General features: G+C 29.5%; 1 long non-coding RNA gene across 2 annotated transcripts; it reads right to left on the reverse strand.

Annotated features, from left to right (window-relative positions):
- Positions 1 to 1,031: 1,031 nt before the first annotated feature.
- On the reverse strand, positions 1,032 to 1,966 carry LOC106333498. Of its 2 annotated transcripts, none has more exons than XR_001268403.1 (3): positions 1,603 to 1,966; positions 1,389 to 1,485; positions 1,032 to 1,296 (listed from the first exon to the last, which is right to left on the reverse strand). It is a non-coding gene; the product is annotated as an uncharacterized LOC106333498 (long non-coding RNA). The 2 variants fall into 2 exon arrangements; XR_001268402.1 differs by having other exon boundaries at positions 1,608 to 1,962.
- Positions 1,967 to 9,410: the final 7,444 nt, after the last annotated feature.

Here is a 9,410-nt window from a genome sequence, read left to right on the forward strand (position 1 = left end):
GAGGATTATAGTGTTTCCTTTGGAAAAAGTAATAGGTTGAATGATAGATGGCGTGCGTGCTTTTTCACATGGAAATCTGCACATATATTAAAATTGTAAGATTTGAATCATAGAGAAAATATAGTGTATATGACTGAAGTTGGTCCATTCCGAAATTAAAGATGGTTAAAATTCTTCTTTGTCAAAATGCATAGATGTGAATCTTATATAAATAGAGTTCTCCATTGCTTATAGCAGTGTAATAAACTCTGTTTGTAAAGGAGAAAAAATGTTATATAAGTGAAAACAAAAATTATGATTTTTTTTTCTTGTGCCTATAGGCTCTTCGCAATTTGAAGAAGAAAGAACATATTGTGTAAAAATCTTTGGCTCGGTCAAATTTTATCCAGTTGTTTATAAAACTGTTGTTATCTGATTCATGTAATTTTTAAGTGTTGATTTAAAAGCTCAAAAAACACATCTATACTGACTTTTTGATAGTTTTTTCTGTGATTTGAATTTAAAAAGAGATAAAACTTTCGATAAGTTATGTAAACTCAGAACAAGTATTTGGCTTTAGAAAGCATTTACATGTTTCAAACTTATAATATATACATATATAATGTTTAAAATTATGCATATAAAACCTGTTTAAAATGTGCCTAAATATGTTTCTCTTCTTTAATGTGTTAATCGTATTATATATAACATTATTTTAAAAATTCAAAAAGTTTATGTCACATACAAAAAACCATCAATAAAAAATATAATTCTCCATCTACAACAAGAAAAATGAAAAATTATAAACATATAAATTTAAATTAAGAAAAATTAACATTGGAAAAAACAAGAAGTTAATGTAAAAAAAAAAACCGAAAAATAATATTATAAATAAAATAAATTTATAAGACAATATCTAGTAGTTATAATAATGTTATTAAAACTCATTAATTTGTTTTTACCTATAGCAACGTTTTTTGTTATTAATTTGTTTTTTTTAATTTTCCAACATCGTTTACAATTAAAAATTGGTTTATTATTAATTTGCTTTTTAATTATCCAACATTGTTTACAATTAGAAATTGGTTTATTAACTAACCTAACTAAACCAATTCACTATAGTTAAACCTATCTAAACCTAATACAGCAACCAAACCAAGTTTTTCTTCATTCTCCACCGCACTCAAGCTTCCTCTTATTCTTCTTCTTCTTTCCCTTTTAATTCTCCTTCGCTTCCTTTACAGCAGTCTCCTTCGCCAGAGTTACTCCACCTTCCTCTCAGAATACATCCAGACTCTTTCTCTCGTTCCTTCTCCTCTATTAGATAAACAACAAGACAACTGTTAACCACACAAATACATAACTTGCAACGTAAAGAACGTTCATTAACAAGCTTCAAAATTACATACCAAGTTTATTGAGGAAGCGGCGTCCACTGATACGCTTCCAAATATGTTCCTCAGTCTTGTTTACAGTATCACAGTAAGCTTAAATAGCAGCTTTGAACTATAAAACAAATAAGCCAATAACCAGATTCATCAAATCTCTGAAACACAAACATATAAGCTCAAAATCTGGTAAGAATAAACTATCTTGTGCATAAGATTCGCATCAATACAAGACCTTACTTCAAAAGAGACTGCAAGTAGTTTGAATGAGATGACGAGGTGTTACTCGTACAAGAAACGATCTCGGCTCCTCCATCTATCTCCAGCAACGAAGAAGAGAGGAGGGAAGTAAAGCGGAAGATGGCGACAGCGGAGTTGGGGAGCTCGGCGGCAGGTCGAGATCCGTGACGAGTAGACGTGCGGCAAGTTTGACCAGGGTGGAGAAGAGGTGACGATGATAGACATGGATCTGTAGTGTTGAGTGGAGAAGGATATTGAGAGACGGGGATGAAGAAAAAGATTGTGTTACTGGGGATGAAGAAAGAGGTTAGAGAGACAACAGATCTGTTAGATTAACGAAAAAAAAGTGGAAAACAAAAGATAAGAGAAAGGGACAGGAAGAAACGAAGAGAAGAGATTAGAGAGACAAGATCTTGTCCATTAGATTTAGTTTAATCAACGGTTGTGGTTAAAAGGTTCTGATCCTCACCCTTGTATATTATTGGTCAGTTTGTTTTGACAAACCAATTTTTTGTAATTACTTTCCTATTCTATTTTTTTGAGAGAAATTTGATGTATGATCTATAATTATTAAAATTCTGATGTTTGGTATAAAATATAGATTTATTGTTTATATTTTGAATCTGAGTTTAAAATTTTAAATTGGAAATCAAATTGTAGAAAATGAATGGAGAATATGTTTTGGTTGAGTTAAAAGTATAAACTTTGAAGTTTAGGTTTCATGGTATTATGTTAGGTTTAGAGTTTAGTTACATAAAATAAAAGGTTAAGATTTAACATTTGGAAATTAATTTTCATAAGTATTGGATAGTATAGAATTAGGGTTTTTTAAATTTAAGAATTTACGTTAAAAATATTAGATTAGATTATGACTTTGTGTGTAGGGTTTAAGTTTGGGGTTTAGAGTATTAGATTTAGGGTGTAGATTGAGATTTAGTGTTTGATGTTTCGATTTTGTATTTGAAATTAGTTTTTCACAATAATTAATTGATATTTAAAGTTTATGTTTAGGGGTCAAATCACAAAAATTTGTATGCAAGGTTTAAATTTGGAGTTTAGGGTGTAGATTTATCATTTACTGTTTGAGACTTTGAATTTACATTTTAGATTGTATTTTTAAAATGATTAAATTTTGAATTTAAATTTAAGATTAAGGTTATATTATGAAAAATTAAAGTTTTAAAGTTTATGTTTAGGGGTTAGGGTTGAAACCCTAATCTTTAAACACAACTCTTAAAACTTAAATATTTTATTATTTAAATCTCAAATCTTGTGTTTAAATTCAGAATTTAATATTTTATAAAATTAGTTTCAAATATTAAATCTAAACCTCAAAACATAAATGCTAATTTAATTTCTAAACACAATCTTTATTTTATTATGAAATTTCAAATTTACTGAGCATTCATAAAAGAATGTCATTTTACAAATCAAAATTTTAAATATCAATTATCATTCTTTTGTTAATCAATCCTCCTTCTTTTTCATTGGTAAAAATATATTCTATAAATTATAAACTGTAAATTGATTTATAACTAAACCAAGCTCATCCTTTAGTGCTTCTTATCGTCATAGAGATTAGAGACTCCAACACGAAGTTACATTTTGAGAATTTTGAACTAGCCGAGAATCTACATTTTTGAGAATTTTGAACCAATATTTCAAACATAAACCATCCTTCACAAGCTTCCTGATGTTCTGGCCTGTAGTTTTTTCCAAAAACAAAGAAACATCCTTTTAGAAAATCAGAGATTAATATCTATTCTATAAGCAAGACAGTAATCAAAATCTTCAGATTAACAAATCTTCAAGACTACAACATAAGACCTCCCACTCACTAATCAAATGATTCAGTAAACACTATCTTCGAGATTCTTCTTGTTCTTACCAGTTTCGTCAAAACCATAAGCTCTTCTCTTGCTGAACTTGAAAGGAGAAGACTTTGAACCGTTCTTGGCTTTGTTCATCTCCATTGGAGACAAAGAAGAGAAGGGCCTGAGAGGAAGAAGAAAAGGAGACGACTTTAGAGGACGATGGAGGGGATGAAGTAGGTTTCTGTTTAATATCATCTCTGAAGAAGATATGAATCATAAATCAAATCACGAATTAGGGTTCTTACTCGAATCAGAGAGGGATTTAGGGAGCCGAACATGAAGTACGAAAAGGAAACGGAGACGATGGCAAAGAGAGAGATAGAGAGACTACGGTATACACGGGAGATTTAACTCGGCTGGCCCTGAACGACGAAGATTGGAGCTTTGTCCGGTGGAAGCCATGAAGAAACTGACCGGCAAACACGACGGAGGAGAGATGGAGACCAAGAGACGATGAGTTCGAGAGAGAGGTGGAGGTGGAGGAAGAGACTCCAGTTTAAGATTCTGAGAAACAGTGAATCTGAAAAGTGTTTGGTGGCAAAAAAAAATTTTCTAAGAGCTGGAGACTACGCTTAGAAAATTAAAGCGGCTAAATTTTTTTATTTTCCAGCAATAACAATTTTAGCGTTCTAAATTGACAAATGGTATAAAAAAAATAAGCGTTGGTATACAATAGCAAAACTGTCATAAGCGCTATAATCTAATGCTATTAATACTCACATTTCCTATATTGTTAGATATTTTGGTATGAAAAATATTTTAGTTTGGATTAAATTCGAGTCTGGTTATATGGATATTAAATTTTTAGATCCTTTTGAGTATTTAATCAGTTTTATTTAGTGTTTAATATTACTTTCAAAGCTAGTTAGGTTTTTTGGATCCAGATATTTTACCCATGCTTATTTTTTTCTATTAATATAAAGCAAAATAAAATAAATGTAAAACAAATATTTTTGGCTTATTTAACATACATAATTATTGGATTATACTTTAGAATACCAATAAAAATGGTTGGACGTCGTGTCAATATTGTTGGATATGTTGCAAAATTGACGTAGTCTATAACTAATAACATATATTTTCTCATAAAAGATTCTTGGTTAACTATAATAAAAACATGATAGAATTGAGTGAAAAAGTTTAGAATTACGTGTAAAATAATGTGATCTCTTCACTCGGCACGTGAATTTTTTTTTCAATCGATTTCACGAATTTTTTTTCCTTTTAAAGTTTTTATCATTTCTGGTTTTTTTTCTAGAGATCGATTATGTTTCTAATTTTTGGTCTGATATGAAAACTTTCTAAGAAAATCAATACTTGGATAAATTAAAAATCTGACTTTGTGTGTGGTGTTTTTTTTATCTCAGTTTCATTAAGTCATAACCAATCACAATTATTTGTTGTTTTCGTGTAGAGAAACCTCAACCATGTCCAAATTTGGTAAGATATGAAACTTTCGGTTTCTAAGAATATTTTAATTCCATCATTTAGTTTACGCGAATATTAATGATTTGGTATTTATTTCTTTTAAAATGATATTATTCGGTAGTTGTAGATAGATAATTTCATTTCATTAATACAAATGTTAAAAATACATAAACTAAAAATGAGCTGATTAAAAAAAATAGTGTGTGAACACATTAAATTTTCTGCGGTGGAGTTAAAAAAATTAGTGTGTGAATGCATTAATTGTTAAATGATTGTGAAGCTAACACGTCAGTATACTCAAATTAAAATCGATGTGGGGTTTCTAGGTGTCGAATATAGCGTGAACGCATTAATGACAAATGCTTTTCTTTTAATATATAACTAGATTAAGATCTGCGCCTTGCGCGAGATAAACATTATATATAAATTATTTTTACGTATTATATATTTTTTTACACATTATGAAATAATAAATATATTAAATATTAAAAATTCAGTAACTTTTATCAAAAAAATTGTTCAAATAAAATTTCAAAATTAAAATATTTATGTATTTTATATGGTATATAGTTAATTTAAATGATATTAAAATATACATATATATATAATCTTAATATTTAATAAATGAGTCTTCATACTTATATGATTTTGTAATCATTTGTATCTTGTCATAAAAAAAAATTTAAACCATGGTTCACAAAAATTTTAATGTGAGACTTTTAACAATTTTAGTAATTTATAGTCATTTCTTAAAATTAAAAATATAACATATACGGAAAAATATAAATTTTATTATATGGTTAATGTGGTTGTTTAATTTAGTTTAATAAGTTAAAATTGAAAAAATGATAGAGAACATACTATTTTTTATCAAATCTTTATTATTCAAAATCATTAATTGTTATATATATTTTAGCTACATTAGGCAATTTCGTAATTTTTATTTATGGAAAAAAATAATAATTAATTTATGGTTAGTTTAATAAAAAGCTTATTATATATTTAGATGGACCAACCTATTTTTCTAGAAATTTTAAAAATCATTGTGGTGATGACACATGACTATCTCAAATGTTGTAATGTTTCTCTTTTAATATATAGGGGATTAGACTTTGACCCGCGCGCCTGGGCGGGTGTTTGTTCATGTTTATGTTCTTGTTATAGATTCATAAACTTGGACAATTGTGTGTTTTGCTCGATGTGTTTAACGTCGATGTGCGGGTGTTTATTCATGTCTTATCTCTTTCTCGGTCCTGACCTTCTTCCTCGTGAATTCTTTTTAAACAATCTAGAGAAATATAATTAGATTTAACACTTTAAGAACTGAAGAAATTAAATCTATCGATTACTACTACAAATTTTGGCATAAAGGTTATAGTTTCTTGATTGAGGTTTACTTGATTTTCTACGATAAATTATTCTAACCTATATTCTATGTTATGATTTTTGAAAGACAATCTAAGGTTTGAAATACCAAGACCCTTCAATCAGATAGACACAGCCCGGCCCCAGTTTAATCATCAGAAAACCTCTTGTATGTCTTTGATCGATAAAGAATCAGTTAAAACTGTCTTTTTATTTCGGTTGTGCGGGAACGAGCTTAACTCACTTCCTTTGAACATAATAATTTCCAGGATTTCGTCTCAATTTCAGATTCTTTGCAAAGGTTCTTTTCATTGAAACCGAGATCAAAATATTTAACTCAGGTGTAGAATGGAATAAGTTAACAAATTGACTTGATTGTAGAAGGTCTGATTAAATGAAAAGATCATAGACAATTGTTATTTAGAGAAGTGGGATTGACTTCATCTTGTAGATGTATGATCTCTTCGTTCTGTTTTTATGTGGATTTTGCTTCTTTGTTGGTTGGTGCTATGATTGACAACAAAACAATCACATTTCAATTGTTTTTGCAGCTTTGAATGAAATATCCGAGCAATCCAAGGAGCTTTGATTGTTGCTTCAACCCTGTAGATGATTCTTGGTTTCAGTGGTCTCTGGCGTAATGTTGTTAGGTTAGTCTGGAGGAGGAAGTAGTCTCAAACATTCGTCTTTCTCTTGCACAATATTATATATTCCAGACGCAACTTCGGTGTTACACTGCCATGTAAACATATTTATTGTTATATATTGAGAAAAATATAAAACTATAGAAAATTAGCTCATATAACCAAAAAAGTATATAAACTATTGTTGATATGCCTTGTTTTTCAAGTTTAAGATCAGATGTTTTATATAATTTTTATTTTTTTCATTAGTAGTTAATGAATATTAATTTATTCATGTAAAATTTTCTAAAATACATTTCATTTAAATTAATAAAATAGAGATAATATTATAGCTGATAATTAATTTTTAACTTAAAAATTAGTCTGTACAGAATATTTTAAAAATTCATTAACTATACTATAAATTATTTTATATGTTATTCTTTGTACTTATAAATTCAAAATAGCTTTACCAATCATATTTTTATTACACTTAGTTAAAATATTAAGTTTGTTAAGTAAACACAAATTCACATATTTATATATATATATAAACAAAATTAGTTGTTATTTTTGAAATTTCGATATGTTAACTAAAAATATAAATTTATGCAAAAAAAACTGCAGAAAATTATATATAAATGAGCCTATTAATTAAATATAATTGGTCCAGAATTTATTATATGAATGAGAACTTATACTGAGTGATCGAATCAATCATCGGAGTGATCTATTCAGAGCTACACTTTTGCATAACCTTCTAAGGACGTGAAAAGCAAAAGGGTCCACCATCAACTAGCAAATGTTTAGAGCTGTTGTGACAGGAAGAAATGCACGTAGTTCCCTCACAGCTGTTGCACGCACAAAAAATGTTACTTTCAGATCTTTCAACTCTACCACATGATGCACCTGACGAAGAGTACCAAGCCATTGTTGAAGTATGCAGCAGCCATGTTGATCAATTGCTAGCCGGAAACAGTTTTGAGCAAAAACTTTTGTATAATAATTCTGTAAAGAACAAAAACACAGTGGATAAAAGAAAGAGTGTCATATTCTAAGACAATACCTATTTGGAAAAGAATGACTCAGAGTCCATCATGTCTACCTTCACTTGTACCACAAGCAATACAATTACCATGTTCAAACTGCTAAAGAACATAGCATACAAAGATTGGGGTGTTTTATGTTGTCTGACTTCTTACAGAAAATCATGAACTTAAGAAGACAGACACTGCAAAATCAAAGAGGAACTTGAAACATCAAGCTGATATATTTTGAGTTGCTGAAATATATTACTTCAACTTACAATTTCGATTAAGACAGCCATTTAAAACAAACAAACAAACAAAGATGAAAACTTACTCAACGGCCATAAAGAAAGATTCAGCACATTAATACATTTTGATAACCAACTTAACTGTTAAGATAGATCCTATAACTAACAAAGAGCAAACCATACAGTATCAAAATACTTCCATAACATAAGCAGAGTATTGTGAATGAGATGCTTACTCATTGCATAATCACATTTTTAGTACTGTTTCTCCTTGTAAATGTAACTACTCCCATGCTTACAGCTCTGACTACCGGCATAATTTGTTCCTCAGAACAAACAAACCTCAATAGCGACTGTACCTAATGGCTTCTGACAATGCCAAAAAGAAAAAACTTTTCCAAATAAAAACACTTGAGAATAAACGCAAGTAAAAATTTCACACATATTTTTTTTTGCTTCGTCTTTCCTATAGCGCCAAACACGACGTAATCAAGCTCAGTGATACCATATCTCAGATCTAAAGATTAAAAAAATAGAGGAATGATTGATGGGAATGATGCCATTATCTCATCAATCAATCAAACATATTGATGCGTCGGAAAGCCTCGCGGTTACGATATCGTTTCCGTAGTATCTGATGGTTGGAACCGCTTCTCGACGGTGGACTTCTCTAGCTTCGACAAAGTGAGAATCAATGGCGACCTAATTTCCGGCTTTGCTGTGATTGATATGTTCACGAATCGATTTATTTATATAAATAAATCTCTATGTTTAGCTTTAATACCTTTAATAAAACTACTGTGTTTTAATCCAATGTCATGGATATGTAATTATCGAGGAAAAGTTAGGGTATTTCCTATTTGTACAGAATAAGTTTTCATAGTGAACGACAAATCATGGTATATATACAATCGTACGGTGATACGATACTTAATGGCTAATTATTTTCTTCTATGTATTTCTGATTCGGATCGAGGTTATACTTCCGTTTTTGTTAATCTGAGTGTATACAAATGGATAATTGTTAATGTATTTTGGATTCAGATATTATACGTTTTTTAACAAAGCGAGTGTATTTACAACAGAAAAATTTTCTGGCGTAATGTATACATGGTAATTAAACTAATGTATACAAACGGATAATTGTTAATGTATTTTGGATTCATGTTTAATTACCACTAGCTTTTGACCCGCGCGTCCGTGCGGGTGTTTGTTCATGTATTAAACTGTTAAAAAC

This window comes from Brassica oleracea, chromosome C3 (genome assembly GCF_000695525.1).
Source record: "Brassica oleracea var. oleracea cultivar TO1000 chromosome C3, BOL, whole genome shotgun sequence".
Lineage (NCBI taxonomy): Eukaryota > Viridiplantae > Streptophyta > Magnoliopsida > Brassicales > Brassicaceae > Brassica > Brassica oleracea.